Raw genomic sequence first — 15,695 nt, 5'->3', positions numbered from 1 at the left:
CCATTATTCGAAGTTCAGATTTTGAGCATTAAGGTGCAGATGCCCCTCGCTCCCTATTTTTAACTTCGCTAATTTTTCTTGTCCTTTGTGTTACATGTTTGATCAGATAGCCTGCCTCAGTAAAAGTAGGCGGCCAGTGTAACTCTGATTAAAAAATCCGGTTATAACCACGTGCAGTGCTGATAAGGACCACGTGTTTCTGAGACTCCTTCCCCTTTATTTTTCTTCTTTCTAGGTATTTCTTTCTCCTGATGAGGAGGGACCTTTAGCTGCCCTTGAAATCGATTGAGTGTTTCAATATACTTACGCTAAATACAAGGTTGTTTTTACGATTTTGATCCTCCAGAAATGTCCACACAAATGTTTAGTTTACAAGCTGTTTCAATAATTCTGAGCACTAAAGTAAGATTAGGTATTTTAACGGTAATTAAAGAATATTTTTTAATTCAATCGATCCTAATTAAGAAACTTCTAACATTACTAATCACCATTACTAGGCTGAAAGAAGCTCCAGTTAATTTAAAAATTATGCGAACATTTCCCTTGATCAAGGGAAACTTTCAATATGGCTATTCTTTTTTCTACATAACATGTATTAAGTAAGCAGGTAGATTTTGATAAAATTATTTTTAATTTAATTTTGAAAACTTAATTACAAAATATTTGAAAATTAATGCAATCATGTTCATAATAATTTCACTATTATTGGTGTCACTGTAATGCTGTTTGCTCTTTATCAAAGAGGTATTTTTATACTTTTTTTAAATTATAAATTCCTGCATGCAGAGCCGTGCCTAAGTATATAGTGCGTCCGTAAAGTCATGGTGCACTTTTGATCGGTCACAAGAAAGCAACAAAACAAGATAGAAATGTGAAATCTTCACCAAACAAAAGAAAACCTCTTAAAGTTTCATACCTATTCAGTGCAGTTTGATGTGTGCTCAATCCATGCCATCACAGACTACTCCGCAAAGAAAAATGGTCATACCACTTTATCATACATCAGGCCACACCACACGTTCCCTTTAGGGCTGTTATAAGTTAATCTTTGGATTATGGTAACTTGGCGATTTTTTGGCGAAAATTTGGTGACCAACCCTGCTACAGCAACGTGCTAGTTTTTTTTTTTTTTTTTTTTTTTTTGGACGCCCTTTTGTTTTCACGAAGTAAAGTATATAATGATTTTTTTTTACTCAACATTTTTTTCCAACAATCCGCTAGCCGAATTACGCTTATGCTAGAACTTTTATGGAACAAAAGTGCTTAATCATGACGAAGATTAGGTGCGAAATTGGGAGAAAGTGTAGAATCGCCCACTGCTTGCCGCGTTTTTAAGAATTGCACATACACGGTATCCATGTACACGTCGACCTATTTTCACTTAAAAAAAACATCCCAGAATTGCACAAAAATGGCATTGCGCACACTCTTGACTTTATCCATGTACACTGCTAAAGTCCTAGCTAGTAACCTTTATCGCATTACCAAAATGTCGCCAAACTACCTGTTACCATATTCCAAAGATTAGCCCTGTTATGTTTGTACTCTACGTTGGCATGAGGATTTTCAGCAGCCCATATTCGGATGTTATGGCGATGAACATGTCCACTAACAGGGAATGTCGCCTCATCGCTAAACACAATCTTCTGCAGAAATCGGTTATCATTGTTGACCTCATGAAGCATATCTGTAACAAACGCAAATCGTTTGGGTCTATCCGTCGGTTTGATAGCGTGCAACAGCTGCAATTTGTAAGAGCTTCTTAGGTAACTCTTCCATATAGCCTCTTCAGATTCGTCACTGACAGATGGCCTGCCAAAATGGGGTTTATCCAAAAAACTGTCGGTATCCTTCAACTGTTTATACCACCGATTAATGTTATTTCTATGTGTTGGCGGTTCGTTGTACACGCGACGATATTCACGTTGCACTTTGGTCACGGATTCGAATTTGGCAAGCCACAGAACATACTAAACTGTCCTCTGTATGGTCCACATCTCGACTGAGTGGGTGTGGAAGTGCTGATCTGCTCCTTCGCATTTCACGGTGCTGCGTCATCACCTGTGTGCGCACATAATACTACGGAAACTTGGAGAATTTTCCTTTTGTTTGGTGAAGATTTCACATTTCTATCTTGTTTTGTTGCTTTCCTGTGACCGAGCAAAAGTGCACCATGACTTTACGGACGCACTTATATTTTTCAACTGAAGTGGTGAATGCGTACCCTTACACACAATGCAAAGCGTTCGGCTAATTTGGGGGGAAATATAATGTCTTAATTTGGTCTAAAATGTTTAAAACTGAGTGTCGTTCTGTGACTTAATTTTTAATTATAAATAAAACAATGTTTGGATCATGGTTAAAGTGATTCACCTTCTTCATAAACTATCTTTTACTGCAGAATTCTCGCTCTGTATATAATGATTTTTGTGAAGATCGACCTTTGGAAGCATTGATATCAGCAAATATTGCTCGTGTCTAAAAAGAGGTATTGAGTGATAGGAAATTAAAGGTTAAGAAGACACCACCAAGATCGTATCTCTCTAAAACAACTCTTTTGAGAATTCTGAATTACCACTTTAGATGAGCAATGGCTCTGGTAGATGGGTACCCTGACATCTTTCAGCATTTCAAGACTAAAAACATGTCAGTTCAATTAAAAAATAGTAAAAAGTGGCTTAAGGCGCTAGAACAATTCAGATTTAGCTCCAAGTGGATAATTATTTGCGTGTATTATTTTTCTAAAAATATAAAAATGATTAAAAGTATTATAAAATATAGAGCACTGCAACTTGCATATAAAAGTGCACAGATATAGTAATTAGTTTCATTATATATTGGAGCGCAGTTACCGCTTTACCTCGGGTGAAAAACTACGTATTAGGCACGTGCAACTTTACAGCATGTGTTTATAATTAATTGGTTTCATTTTCGCGTGAGGCTCACTAGCGGCCGAGTGGTTAAGTCACTGAACACTGGTAGTTCGGTCCACAGCTCGAATCCAGCAAACGAGCTGGCTGCATGGGCCTTTTGTGGTTTTCCTTATATCTAAGTTGTATACGAGCCAGTTTTCCTTAGAAGGTCCTCTACGAAGGCATCTCTTCCATTTGGGCAGATAGCCCTAATGTGCTTTGCTGTAATATTAATAAATTAAACGAAACGGAACTTTTCCGGTGAGAGAGAAAGTTAAGCACTCTGCCAAATCCCAGTGGGATCTTCCGGACAATCGAACTTAATGATCGGAAAGGGAAGTTTCAGACGTGAATTTTGGAACTGACACCTTGATGTTGTTTATTCGTTAGGAAGCAAAAAATATCAGAAGGATGGTTATGCTTCGAGATCTGGTAATGAAAAGGCGCATTCACGTGTCTGTTGGAATTTTTCTGTCTGTAAAATCTACAATATTTTTCTCGAAAGGTTTAACATGTAAATACACTGGGAAGGTTTGGATAAAAATCTCCTAAAATTCAACCTATATAGCTTCAGTCCGGAAGATTTTGCCATTATTAACTTGGAAAAGTCCGAATTGCAAAGAGAAGTTACGCACGGCTCTGTTAATTAGCAAGAAAACTCTGCTACAAATTTAAAAAAAAAAAAAAAATTACATTAGTTACAGTCTTTCGAAAACACACCGAGCTTTCCGTATTTATCTTTCACTAACTTTTCTTCGAAAATTACCGTCCTTTCCTTAAAATCTTCTTTTATAGACTTTTTTTCCTTAAAAGATCTAAATCACTTTTCTTCGAGCTAGATAACCATCTTGGCAATATTCCGTTTTGGGGTCCGTAAAAAATTGCAGCTAAAATGTATGCCCAAAGGGCGCCAAATCTAGCTTACGCACTGATTTCAGATTGCGTTAAGTTTATATAGTTCTATATTTCTTAAGACGCAATTGAAATACTAGTTTAATTTTTAAATCCTTTTTTGATTTTTTTTTTTTTTTTTTTTTTTTTTTTTTTTGATATCCTATGGATTTAACAATTTGGGAATTGCCCGTGACGAAAGGTTTGCAATAGAATTTTGGGTAAGTGCAGAATCGCCCACTGCTTGACGCGTTTTCAAGGATTGCACATACTCGGTATCCATGTACACATCGACCTATTTTCACTTAAAAACACATCCCAGAATTGCACAAAAATGGCACTGCGCACACCCTTGACTTTATCTATGTACACATCGACCTATTTTCACTTAAAAAGTAAAAGAAAATTGACAAAAATTCAATTGTTTTTTACCCTTGTAAAAAGCGGCAAACAAATAAGTGGGCGATTCTGCACTTTACCTAGAATTTTTTCAAAGAAAAGGCATCATTCATTGTAGAAAATTATGTTTGAACAACCAACGAGATGAAATTATGCTTTAGCGATAACTCGGTAGCGACATAGCGATGCAGGCATCCATTCAGTTATGTTTAGCATTTTTTATATAAATTATAAAAATGATCTGAAATAGTTATTTACTCTTATGTTTCCATTCACTCATGTTTAGCCCTTTTTATATAAATTATAATAATAAAGTATTACACGAAATTAACCTTTCATCTAAATTAAAACATCAATCTTAGATAGTTATTTACTCTCTTTTCTTGTATTAAGGTTGCCGCAATTATTTTTGGCAGCACTGGCATCAACAATAGTTTGGCGATTTTTTACGGCGCTCAAAACCGAATAGTACCTTTATCTTTTACCTGCATCTCTAACTTAAATTTCGCTTTTGTGTAAAAAGAACCATTTTTGCTGAAGTTTACTTTAATACTAATAGTACTAACAAGTGATATGAAATACCAGTATCGGCAAAACGTGGTGCATATGATCTAAAAGGCTCTGCTTAATAATGAAATAGATAGCAACTGTCATAATTATTTACAAACATTTGAGTTTTTTAGTTCACTTTTTGTCTTGCGCAGTCTAAAACCACAATACAGCTAATCTTAACTCTTTTGAATGATTTGCTTTTCTATTATTTTTTTCTTCAAACCTTTCTATTTACGGCGAGAGCCAATAGATTCGATGTGTAATCGGCTGTTTGGATGCATTCTACACTTGTTAAAATTTATCAGTAAACTTTTGTTCATTTAAATGTATATAAGACATTTTCTAGTTTTTGCACGCAGTGACAATTGACATAAGGTACTTTTTTTACGTTTTTTTGTTAGTGAAATGGATCTGCAAGCTATAATATGATTAGCCTCGCTCTGCGGCGGCAGCGCTATGCCTTTAACGTGTCAAACAAGCAGCAGTATGCCGGCATAAAATTATATCGAAATAGCGGTTACTCTTCAGCGTATGGGCCATATAGTAGGTTTAGGTGCTGGAGACTAATAATTCGTGAGAGATCAAATTGACTTTATCTAGTAGAAGTTATTGCTGTTCCAAACGTTTTTTGCTTTAACTGATTCATTGCAATCTATGAATACGTTGTTTACATTCCTTAAGGGAAACTATTACTGAATCCGGAAACATTTGGAATAATTTTCATATCGCATTGTAACTGCCAAATGTCTAAGCCTATGCTTCATTTCAGTTAAAGGGCATGTCAAGTGCTCATTCATTTCTGTGTGTGTATATGTGTGATTATGGCAAAGCCTCGAGGGCTATCTGCCTAAGAGGAGGGACGCCTTCGTGGAGGACTTTCTAAGGGAAACTGGCTCGTATACACGTTACACATGGGGAAAACCACGAAAACGCCCATGCAGCCAGCCCGTTCGCGGGATTCGAACCTCGGACCGAACTACCAGTGTTCAGCGACTTTACCGCTCGGCCGCTGGTATGCCCTCATTCATTTCTGAAATAAATCCCAATTGTTATTAAGATGCGACCTTTTTATATACGTTACAAAAGGTCTGGTGCGGATAAGTTTCACCACCAATTTCGTTTCAATGTGCTCCTTGAGAAAAAGATTTCATTTTAGGAAAACAAAGTAGTTTGCAAGACTCCAAGTCTAGCAAGCTAAAGCATATTAGTACAAGTGACATGTTTCTCTGAAATCAAAAGATTGACATAATTGCAGTCCTCAAAGAGGCAACAAAAATCCACGTTATTTGTCGATTTTACCGGCAAATAAAATATTAAGGAAAGAATGTTGCCAAGTTGAGGAGTCATACCCCTTCCTCACAAAAAGCGTTTTTATATAATTAAATTCAAACGAAGATTGTATGTATATACCCATATGTGCATGCATAAAATAGTTGGTACTTACATGTCATACCTTCGGCTGTAAATGTTCGTTACCATCGAAACACGAAAGTTGACGGAAATCTCGCCGAAATTGTACCAGTCATTGCTGTAGAACTCTGAAGAATTGACGGCTGATCTTTAGAATATGGTAACTGGTAGTTTGGTGACATTTTGGAGGCGATAAAGGTTACTTACTACCTGGGACTTTGGTAAAAATGTGAGCAGTACTCAGTTCCGATTACGCATTATTTTGTGTGAGGGAAATGAGAGATCACGGGATATGTCATGTGATATTAATGGACGAATTACGGTTCTTTAATCGGAAAAGGGGGGAAATCGGGAAAAAATCTGGAAATTTTTTATTTGGCTTTATTCTGTGTTGTGTCATCAAACACTTACACAAACTCGTACTCCATGTACACATCGGCCTATTTTAACTTCAAAAAATCGGAAAATTTCGCAAACTAGGCATTGCGCACTAACTTTATCCATGTACACATAGACCTATTTTAACTTAAAAAAACATCAGGGAATTAATTTAATTTCCTCCATGTACACATCAATCTATTTTCACGTAAACAAAATCAGAAATTTGAAACAAAGTTAAAATTATGTTAACCAGAAAAAAATTCGTCGCTGTCTTAAAACGCAGACACGAACAAATAACCAAAAAGATACACAAACGCAGGGTAATAAATAACCAAAAATACATATTTTCTAACATTAAAAAACATTAAGCAGTAAATCTTTCAGCAAGAATTAACACACAGTCACCAATAAATAAATAAAATGTCAATTTTTCAACATACCTTTTCTTCACGTGCACACATTAACGCCTCCCACCAGCATCTCGTCCATGTAAGCAATTCAATTAAACAATCTGGTCGTTTCGTTTCATCCGCTGTTAATAGCGAATAAATAGGTATAATAGCGTCCAAGAAAGCCACAAGTTCATTTTTTTCCCTGCTTCTTCTTGCACCACACATATTCGGCCAAATAATAGTGCAAGCCGTCCTTCGTTTTCCTCCTGCCTAAGACACCACTTTCATAAAACATTACACACGTGCAACCAAACACAGCAATTCAAAATATCCGGTCCATACGAAAGGGGTTACTATTACAAAAAATAGCCAAAATCTCAACTTATCACAACACATTTGGAAATATTTGCAATTTTCCCAAAACTAGTTTCGCCAACATTAGGATTACCAAAAAACCTACTTCGTGCAGCGGGCTTCCAGATTTCACGAAAAATCAATATCACTTGGCGATTTTTTTCAGACAGAAACCAAGCGGAACTTGAACAGTAAATTTCAACAGAGGCTTTCAACTGTTTCTATTATTTGGTTATATCTCTGATTTTACCAGAAGATCTCTTTAAAATTTTATTAATACAAACTTTCCTCACATAATTATTCGAATCCATTTCTGTTCTTTCGACCATATTCAGCTGTCCATATCGCATTGATTAATATACATTTTTTCATGGTAGGATCCCATAACTTACAATATTTTTCGGAATGCAAGGAAAAAATACAGCAATAAAAGTTAGTGTATATACTTGTTCATAAAAACAAAAGGTTGCTTATCGAGAATCAGTCGAGGTTGCATCAAAGCAAAGTGCAAAAATGTTAGTAAATATGTTGTTAACTCACGCTTATCCATTAAATGGTGCTAAATTGCGCTGCTTGGTGACAGTTTCACTGTCGACGGTATAATACGTAAGTACCTAATAATTGAGTTATGAAAAAGAGCTTAAATTAATTTACATTCAAAAATACGAATTCCTTCTTGATAGAAAAAGTAATTTATTTTCCAGAAAGCTATAAATCGGCAATAGCAGCCTATCGTTGTCAGGAATATGTTTTTTGAAGCAGTAAACCATTTGCCGATGGCCTTTCCTTCTCGTAGTTTTTCACATTGTATCTTTCTATTTCCGGAGTATGTAACTTAGTTTCATATGTACTTGTGGGTTTTACCGGTGACAAGTAATTATTAGCCAAGTTTGGCTACATTTGTCTCAAACCAAAACCAAGTGCAGTAGAATCTCTCTTAACCGGCTGCAGGTGACAGGTGACGGAGGACGAGGGCGCCTGATGTTTAACATAGGTAAACAGGCATATGCCCCGCGTCCTCCACCATCTAGGGGCAACAACTCCCTGGAGCCTCATCAGGCTGCTTCGGGAGTTTATTTGGATCTTAATGAGAAAGTTACGTGGAAATACAAGGGCGGTTGACATAGTCTACGTTATTAGTGATGTGTATGACATTTGAAAGTTTTAGGATTACAGTGGTTACAGGAAATTAAAAAAAAAGGGGGGAGGTTGCATAACAATATAAGACATAATACATATAACAACATAATACATATAACATATACATATAACTTAACCGGCAGCAGCGGGACCTCACCGATTTCGGATAACAGTTTTTACCGGATAATTGAATCTATATTTCTAGAACTTAGCTGTTCATGTTTTGTGATGCCATGTACAGAATTCTATCGTGCAAAGACCGTTAATGGCATTCTTTTATCTATCGAACTATTGCATAAACAATTTTGAAAATAATAGAGATTATTTAAAATTAAAACATAATCCAATGATTTTATATTAAAGAACATTTAAAAATTGCCAAATATATCACATTATCAAACGACAGTTCCGAATTTCCTTGTGTGCTGATGTATAACTTTGAATGTTTACGTGCTTAAGAGATACTTACCAGAATTCGCTTTGTGTACACAGAAGCTTCATAACATCATATATTGAACATAGATGAACACTGCTCGCAAACCTTGTAAAAGTCTGTAGTCCTTCTTCATTCCTTCCACATAACTCTCTTATTCTACGTGTCGTCTTCATTTTCATTCAGTTCGTTCTTTTCATCATCTTTCTTTTTTTGCAGTACATGTTCGATTATTTCATCGTCATCTTGAGAGATTGTGACGTGAACAGAATCGTCTACATGCAGCTAAACCTATACATCCTATTCACTAATTCTAGCCTTCTCTGAACATGTAACTAAATTTAAGATGTCGGACATGAGCGCAGGACGTATTTTAAAAATCAAGAGAATGTTCGTCAGTCAACTCGTCATCTATGGAATAAGATCATAACGAGCAGGGATATAATATTCTTTATATCTTTCAAGGCAACAGAAAAAAAAAATGTAACGTCCTTGAAAGGTCATTGACATTACCTTCAAAGTTCACGCATCGACGCATTTTTATGCGTATAACTAAATTGTCTTTAAATCTAGACCTTAAAAAAGTAGTTTTATCTTGACATTCCCGACTAACTGGGTGCCGATTATGAAAGATTTTATTTAATAAGACTTACTATTTTTTCCCTCCCGTAAGAAATCTCCAGCTCCCGGAATTTAAAATGATAACAGTTTTCAATTTACAAGCAAGTGAAAATGAATCTAATGCAATTTTTCAAGAAGGTCGTATATTACCCTTCTCCCGAACTTCTGGAAATGGATATGAAATTATTAATGGAACGCCACTAGCGCCAAAGATAAACGTTGACACGAAATCTAAAATACACTCTTTTGAAAAAAAAATTGAAGCACCATGAAAGAAGTGGTTGTTTTTGATGAAACTGGATATGTGTATAGCTCATACACAGATAATAAAATGATTTAAAAAAAATCAAGTTCATAGTATCTGTTCACGGCTCACAATCATCCATTGAGTGTTCAAATTAGGAGTTGGTCAATTCGCTCATGGCGCGGCAATATATGCTTGAATTCGTCGAGACAAGGAGTGGTGGATATTCCTAATGTCATCCTGCGACACATTCTGCCAGGCATTCATCAGTTGTTGCTCCAGATCTGCGATATTTTATGGTGTCCTAATATGGCGGCCAACCATGCCCCAGACATGCTCGATTGGTGAAAGGTCTGGTGAACTTGCTGGCCAAGGAAGAGTATCAACCACACGGAGACAGTCCAGAGATATGCGAGCGGTATGTGGCCTGGCATTATCTTGTTGGAAAATGGCCCCAGGATGGCGTGCCATGAAGGATAATGCAACCGGCCGCAGGATGGTATCAACATATCTTTGAGTTGTTAAAGATGTACGGAGGATGACTAAAGATAACCTGCTGTCATAAGAAATAGCGCCCCACACCATCACACGAGAAGTTATGGCTGTATGCCTTTGTAAAAAAAAGGCTGAGTTGGGACCGTTGGCCCCGTCCTCTTCAGACACGAACACGGCGGTCATCTGCTTCAAGAGTGAAGCGGAATTCAACGCTGAACACTATACGATGCCAGTCTGATGGCTACCATGATGATCGGCTACGACACCACTCCAGACGACTTCGCCGATGTTGAGGGGTCAAAGGCAAACGTTTTAAAGCCTCTATGAGCGTAGCCCTGCCTCAGACAAGCGTCATGGGATGGTGGACGGTACCACGGAAGGTATAGACGTGCTCTGTAGTGCGTTGAATAGTCGACAATGATACCGTTGGGGCGGTTCGGGCCTGGCGAACAATCAGCCTATCTTGCCTCGCATTTGTGCTCCTTGGCCTTCCAGACCGTTCATTTCGTCGGAAATTTCCTTGTAGCAACCATTGTTGCCAACATGTTTGCACAGCAGTGTCTGTAAGCTGCAGGTGACGGCCTATTGCTCGGTATGACAACCCAGCTTCACGCAACCCTACAATGTGACCACTTTTGAAGTCGTTTAGTTATTTGTAAGGTCTTTCATATCATCTTTAGCCTCTTTAGTTGCTTCTTTACGGAATTACAATGGCAGCAAAAAAAAAAAAAAAAAAAAAAAAAAAATTCCGTCTATGTTACTGGTTTTATACTTTGCGAATTGTGCACTAGAAATGCGCTCTATGATCACAATTCCTGTTCATTTGCCTTGAAACTTTAATTATTTGCATCTTCGATGAAGATGTTTGTGCGTACCAAATTTCGTCACGATCGCAAACGTCCGTCTTGTTGCTTCGATTTTTTTGCAAGAGTGTGGATGGCGGTGACCCTAACGATACGTAGAGCTTGGATGTGCGCACCGTCAAGGCTGCGCAAGATGCTGAATATCCGCAATTCTCCGATTTTTAATATGAGAAATTCTGTTATGTTTTCGCTTAAAAAGGTCAGAGAATTGGCCAAATATGGCACTGCGCGCAATTTCTGCACTAAGTACATTAAAACACTGTATATACTATCATTGCACGGCGATCCATAATGCATTATAAACACGTTAGTGCATTTGGAAACTGGCGGCCTGTTAACAGAAAAGTACCTAAATCCATTAGCTCATAGAGTTTGGCTTAATGTAGTGATTGTTTGATTAATTGCTTCAGCGCTGTGAGCGTTACTTGCCTTAAAAAAGAAGCTGTCGTGGAAAGTTTTCTATGGAAAATTTCCTGAGGTATAGGTGACAGGTGACGGAGGACGGGGACGCCTGGTGTTTAACAGAGGTAAACAGGCATATGTCCTGCGCCCTCCCCTATGTACCGGGAGTTTATTGAGATCTTAAGAGAAGTATTACATTGTCATACAGGGGCAGATGAGAGATACATTGGCTATTTATGTTGTATTACAGATTTTAGCTTTGCAAGGTATACATTACATAACATACTGGTTACACATAAAAAATTAAATTGAAACAACCATGAACATAACACATACATGACACATAAACACTATTATTAAAGGAGGTACATGCGCTTAGCAGAAGGAAGATACACATAACTAGCACGTGAAGCACACATTTGTGCATAGTTTAAGTTCTTATGCTGAGGATCAATTTTGAATATGCATTGATATACAGAATACATAATACCAAGTAATGGCTGGCTATGAACTCGGGATGAGCTACCAGTATTCGGCGGTTTTATTTCTTCGGCGGCTAATAGGCGGGCCTAACACAATGAATGACGCTGGGTCTATTCTATGTAGAACCAAAAATTTATTATCTTTAAGAATAAATTTCTTATTAATTATTTCTTGCCCGTCAAAAAATTCGCCATTGTCAACAGTATCTTTATTCGAAACTTTCATTAGCGAATTTTCTCTGGTTGAAAAGAATTTGTCTTCTTCATGAGGATGTTTATCGGTTTTCCTTTGGGTTAAAAAGTAAAGTACAACTTTGACGCTATTAATGATCTGTTTGCTTCCTTCTCCTTTAGGATTATACTGCCATTCACTCAAACCATTATTATAGCTTTTCATTTTTCGATTTTCGTACTTGTAACAGCACATATCAGCCCTGTAAACTCCAACAAAAATTGCATTTAACCTTCTGTTCTCAGGAAAACGATATTTACAGAAAAAAAAGTGGGAAAATACATCGAGCTATATTAATAAATCATTGCTACTAATTATTACCTGACAGAGTAATTGAAAAAAAACTCAGTATTTTGCAGGGGGATATGACATTTATGCACAAGGCAGTTCCTCACAAGCGGCATTTGCGCACATCATCTGTACGAAAACATGAAATTTTCTAGCAGGTGTACCTAGTTATGAACAAGTAACACTTCCGTACACCCTGTCAGCAACAATTTTAGGATTTGTTGATATAATTTTTCTTAAGTAGTGTCCATCCTTTCTCTGACGCTTGTTTTGTGAGTTTCTTGTATATTATTAGTTTTTCTTGAGTTCTTTTGAGAATTTACGTAAAATGAATTTCACTATTGTTAAAACATCTAAAAGCAAACTTTCGCGATACCTAAGAACTATCGGTTTGTATGTAATATTGTTTAAATGCATAATTATGCATATTTACAAACAATTCATAAGTACGTTTTTATACTTCATTATTAAGAAAATAATGTGCATTTACAGGATTTGAAGGTAATTATAGTTTTAAGTTAAGATTTTTCATTACTGTATTTTTCTTGCATGCACGATTTCTCTGAAATCATTGATCAGAATTTTAAAAAAATCAACCAAATATATAAATCTTAAGTGTAAATAAAATGAGAAAATACTATGCCTCTCACCCTACAATTTTAGAAATTATCTTTAATTACATTATAAAGCAATTGATTTGAAATTAAGAGAATAAAAATTTTTAAAAAAAGTTACTTAAAAAATACAATTTCATTATTTCTAACATCAAATAATTTTCAGTTTCTAGGTCAAATAATTTTAATTGACACCATTATATATATATATATATAATGCTGTGTGTAGTACATACACATACAGCATTATATATATATAATGCTGTGTGTAGTACATACACATACAGCATTATATATATATAATGCTGTATGTGAATTACAAATAAGATTTGTTATTTGAAATATGTAAAATATATAATAAAAGCAGCAAAAATATCAAGGATACTGAAATAAGTATACAAAATTTCATTCACCAGTTTAAAAAAATAGAACAGATTTTAGTGCTCAATATCTTTGCTATAGTTTGACATTTTAAAGGTACCCGACTCCTTGAGGTATTTATCATTCATTTTATGTTAACATATATATATAATATAAACATTTGTTAAGATCTGTATTTAGTCAGTCCTTTTCTTTTCCATTATCAAGTACATCAAATTAAACCCAACCAAACCAGTTTAATGTTTATAAATATAACGAAAGGTACTTACCTGTTAACCATTAATCGTTACCGGGAGCTGTGGTTAACGTCAAGGTTACTTTGGTATTGATCTGGAAACAACAGACGTCGGTTATTCAAACTTCTAAAAGGTAATTGCTTCAGTTTATGAGACGGCAGAATTTCACTGCTGTTATACACCTTGGACCGACAATAAATAAATCTTACGGCTGTTATTAACGAGATTCGATTCAGTTTCCAACAAATTGTTTACGTAACCTGAATATTATGGCCTATCGCCATTTTTCAACAATGCGTTTCCACGAGACATTGTCTGTAGAGATGTGTAATTTCATTCTATGAAAATTTAAATATTAAGTGTTCTGCAACATTCCGTGACTCTGGAAGAACAATAGTTTCCGCTTCGTTAATTTGCAACTGTCAGAGTCCCATTGAAAAAAATAACAATAATAGAAGAAGACTGAGCTCGTGAACAGCGAATATTGAGGGCATAGTTGCAAGAAGCAGCCAGATATTCATTCACAAGTTGTTAATATACTTGGGCGCCAAATGATGTTTCCCGTAATTATTAGAATGCAAAAGCCGTAAAAGAAAGAAAACTATCCTTGAACGTTCAGAATTTTCTTTTGCGCATTTTGATTTAATAATTTATTTTAAAATTTCTGTATTTTTTCCGTTTAATAATTTTGTATTATAATTTTACATATTTTATTTCCTTATCCTTTTTTAATTAATAATTTTGACTACTGCCTATATAGATAAAATTTTTTACTAAACTTTTCAAGAAAAAAAAGGTCTTTCATCCTGGAATGCTCTAACTTCAATATATTCTAGAACACTTACCTATTGAATTTTTCTAGAATAAGATGATAAAAAATAAAGATACTTGATAATGAAACTCTGTTTTATAACTTAAAAAATTTCTTGAAGCTGCTCTCGTGAACTCCCAAGACAGACCAGTGGACGAAAACAGGAAATATAAAAACGATAGATAAAAAATAAATAATGTCTGATCTTATTGTTAATGGGTAATAGACTATGACAGATCTCTAATCTATGATAATATATCTAACTATGATTATCTTATTGTCAGTGGACAACAGACTGTGACAGATAGCTAAAAAATACGACCATAGCGTAAGAAATTTAGAATTTTTTTCTTTTTTTTAATTGTGGTAAGCTTATTCTTAATGTATTCATGATCACGAGACACAAAGACTATAAATTTCATGTGGAAACTAATACTCTGATTTTGGATTAATTGTATAACCCAGAAGTGCTGTAGAGAAAAATATGATAGAATATGTGCTTAAGATTAGCTACATTTACTGAAATGCAAGTTGGTAATTGTAAATAACTGCACTACAAGTTTGAAAATTGTTTAGTAACATAATTTAAATAGATTTTTGAACGGATCTAATCCACATGTATACACAGGATATATACACATTATTAAATCGCATAGCGATAACTTTTAATTATAATATCTTGCAGTTTGATGATATTGTTCCATTGAAATAAATTACATGACAGTTTTTCAGTTAATATGATGTCGGAAATTTCTTCAACGGAATTTTCCCAAATTCGAAATCTATACTTGCCAAAATGCTGATAAGAGGAGCATAAAGATTTGTCTAGAGGTCCCCTCATAAAATCCGATTTTTAAAAATCACTGATCAAATAGTGAAAACAGTTTGCTTTTATAAGAAAAGTATCAGTAACTAATAATCACTAACATTTTTATTGTGATAAGTATTGATTGAAAATTCGGTGAAACGCTGAATAAACATTTTCGTTATAGCAGATTAAACTAGCGAAAATAGAGCAATACACAAACTGGGCTGTAAAAACAAGAAACACATTTATATTCGAACACTTCCAGTGGCGTAAATAAGGGTATGTAAGGAATGCTCTCACGTAGGAATCCGAAGGCTTAGAGGGCCCTTGAATTTCCAGCTGAACTATATATGT

General features: G+C 35.4%; 1 protein-coding gene across 5 annotated transcripts in view; it reads right to left on the bottom strand.

Annotated features, from left to right (window-relative positions):
- The window catches only part of LOC118190545 (SEC14-like protein 2), a 186,482-nt gene that overhangs the window by 137,453 nt on the left and 33,334 nt on the right, over window positions 1–15,695 (bottom strand). Inside the window, exon 2 of one of the 5 annotated variants that reach the window (XM_085808294.1) lies at window positions 13,756–13,816. The exons of 2 other annotated variants lie outside the window; for them this stretch is intronic. The gene's annotated coding sequence lies outside the window, so the exon portion shown is untranslated. Of the gene's footprint in view, window positions 1–6,985; window positions 7,142–13,755; window positions 13,905–15,695 lie in introns of those variants that run through there. 2 more of the 5 variants (XM_035361278.2, XM_085808295.1) reach the window with 2 other exon arrangements.

The sequence above is a fragment of the Stegodyphus dumicola genome, chromosome X1 (genome assembly GCF_044657685.1).
Source record: "Stegodyphus dumicola isolate Sdum_Otavi_A_Nest chromosome X1, ASM4465768v1".
Classification (NCBI taxonomy): domain Eukaryota; kingdom Metazoa; phylum Arthropoda; class Arachnida; order Araneae; family Eresidae; genus Stegodyphus; species Stegodyphus dumicola.
The sequence above is the reverse complement of the archived record's forward strand: the minus strand, read 5'-3'. Positions and strand labels throughout refer to the sequence as shown.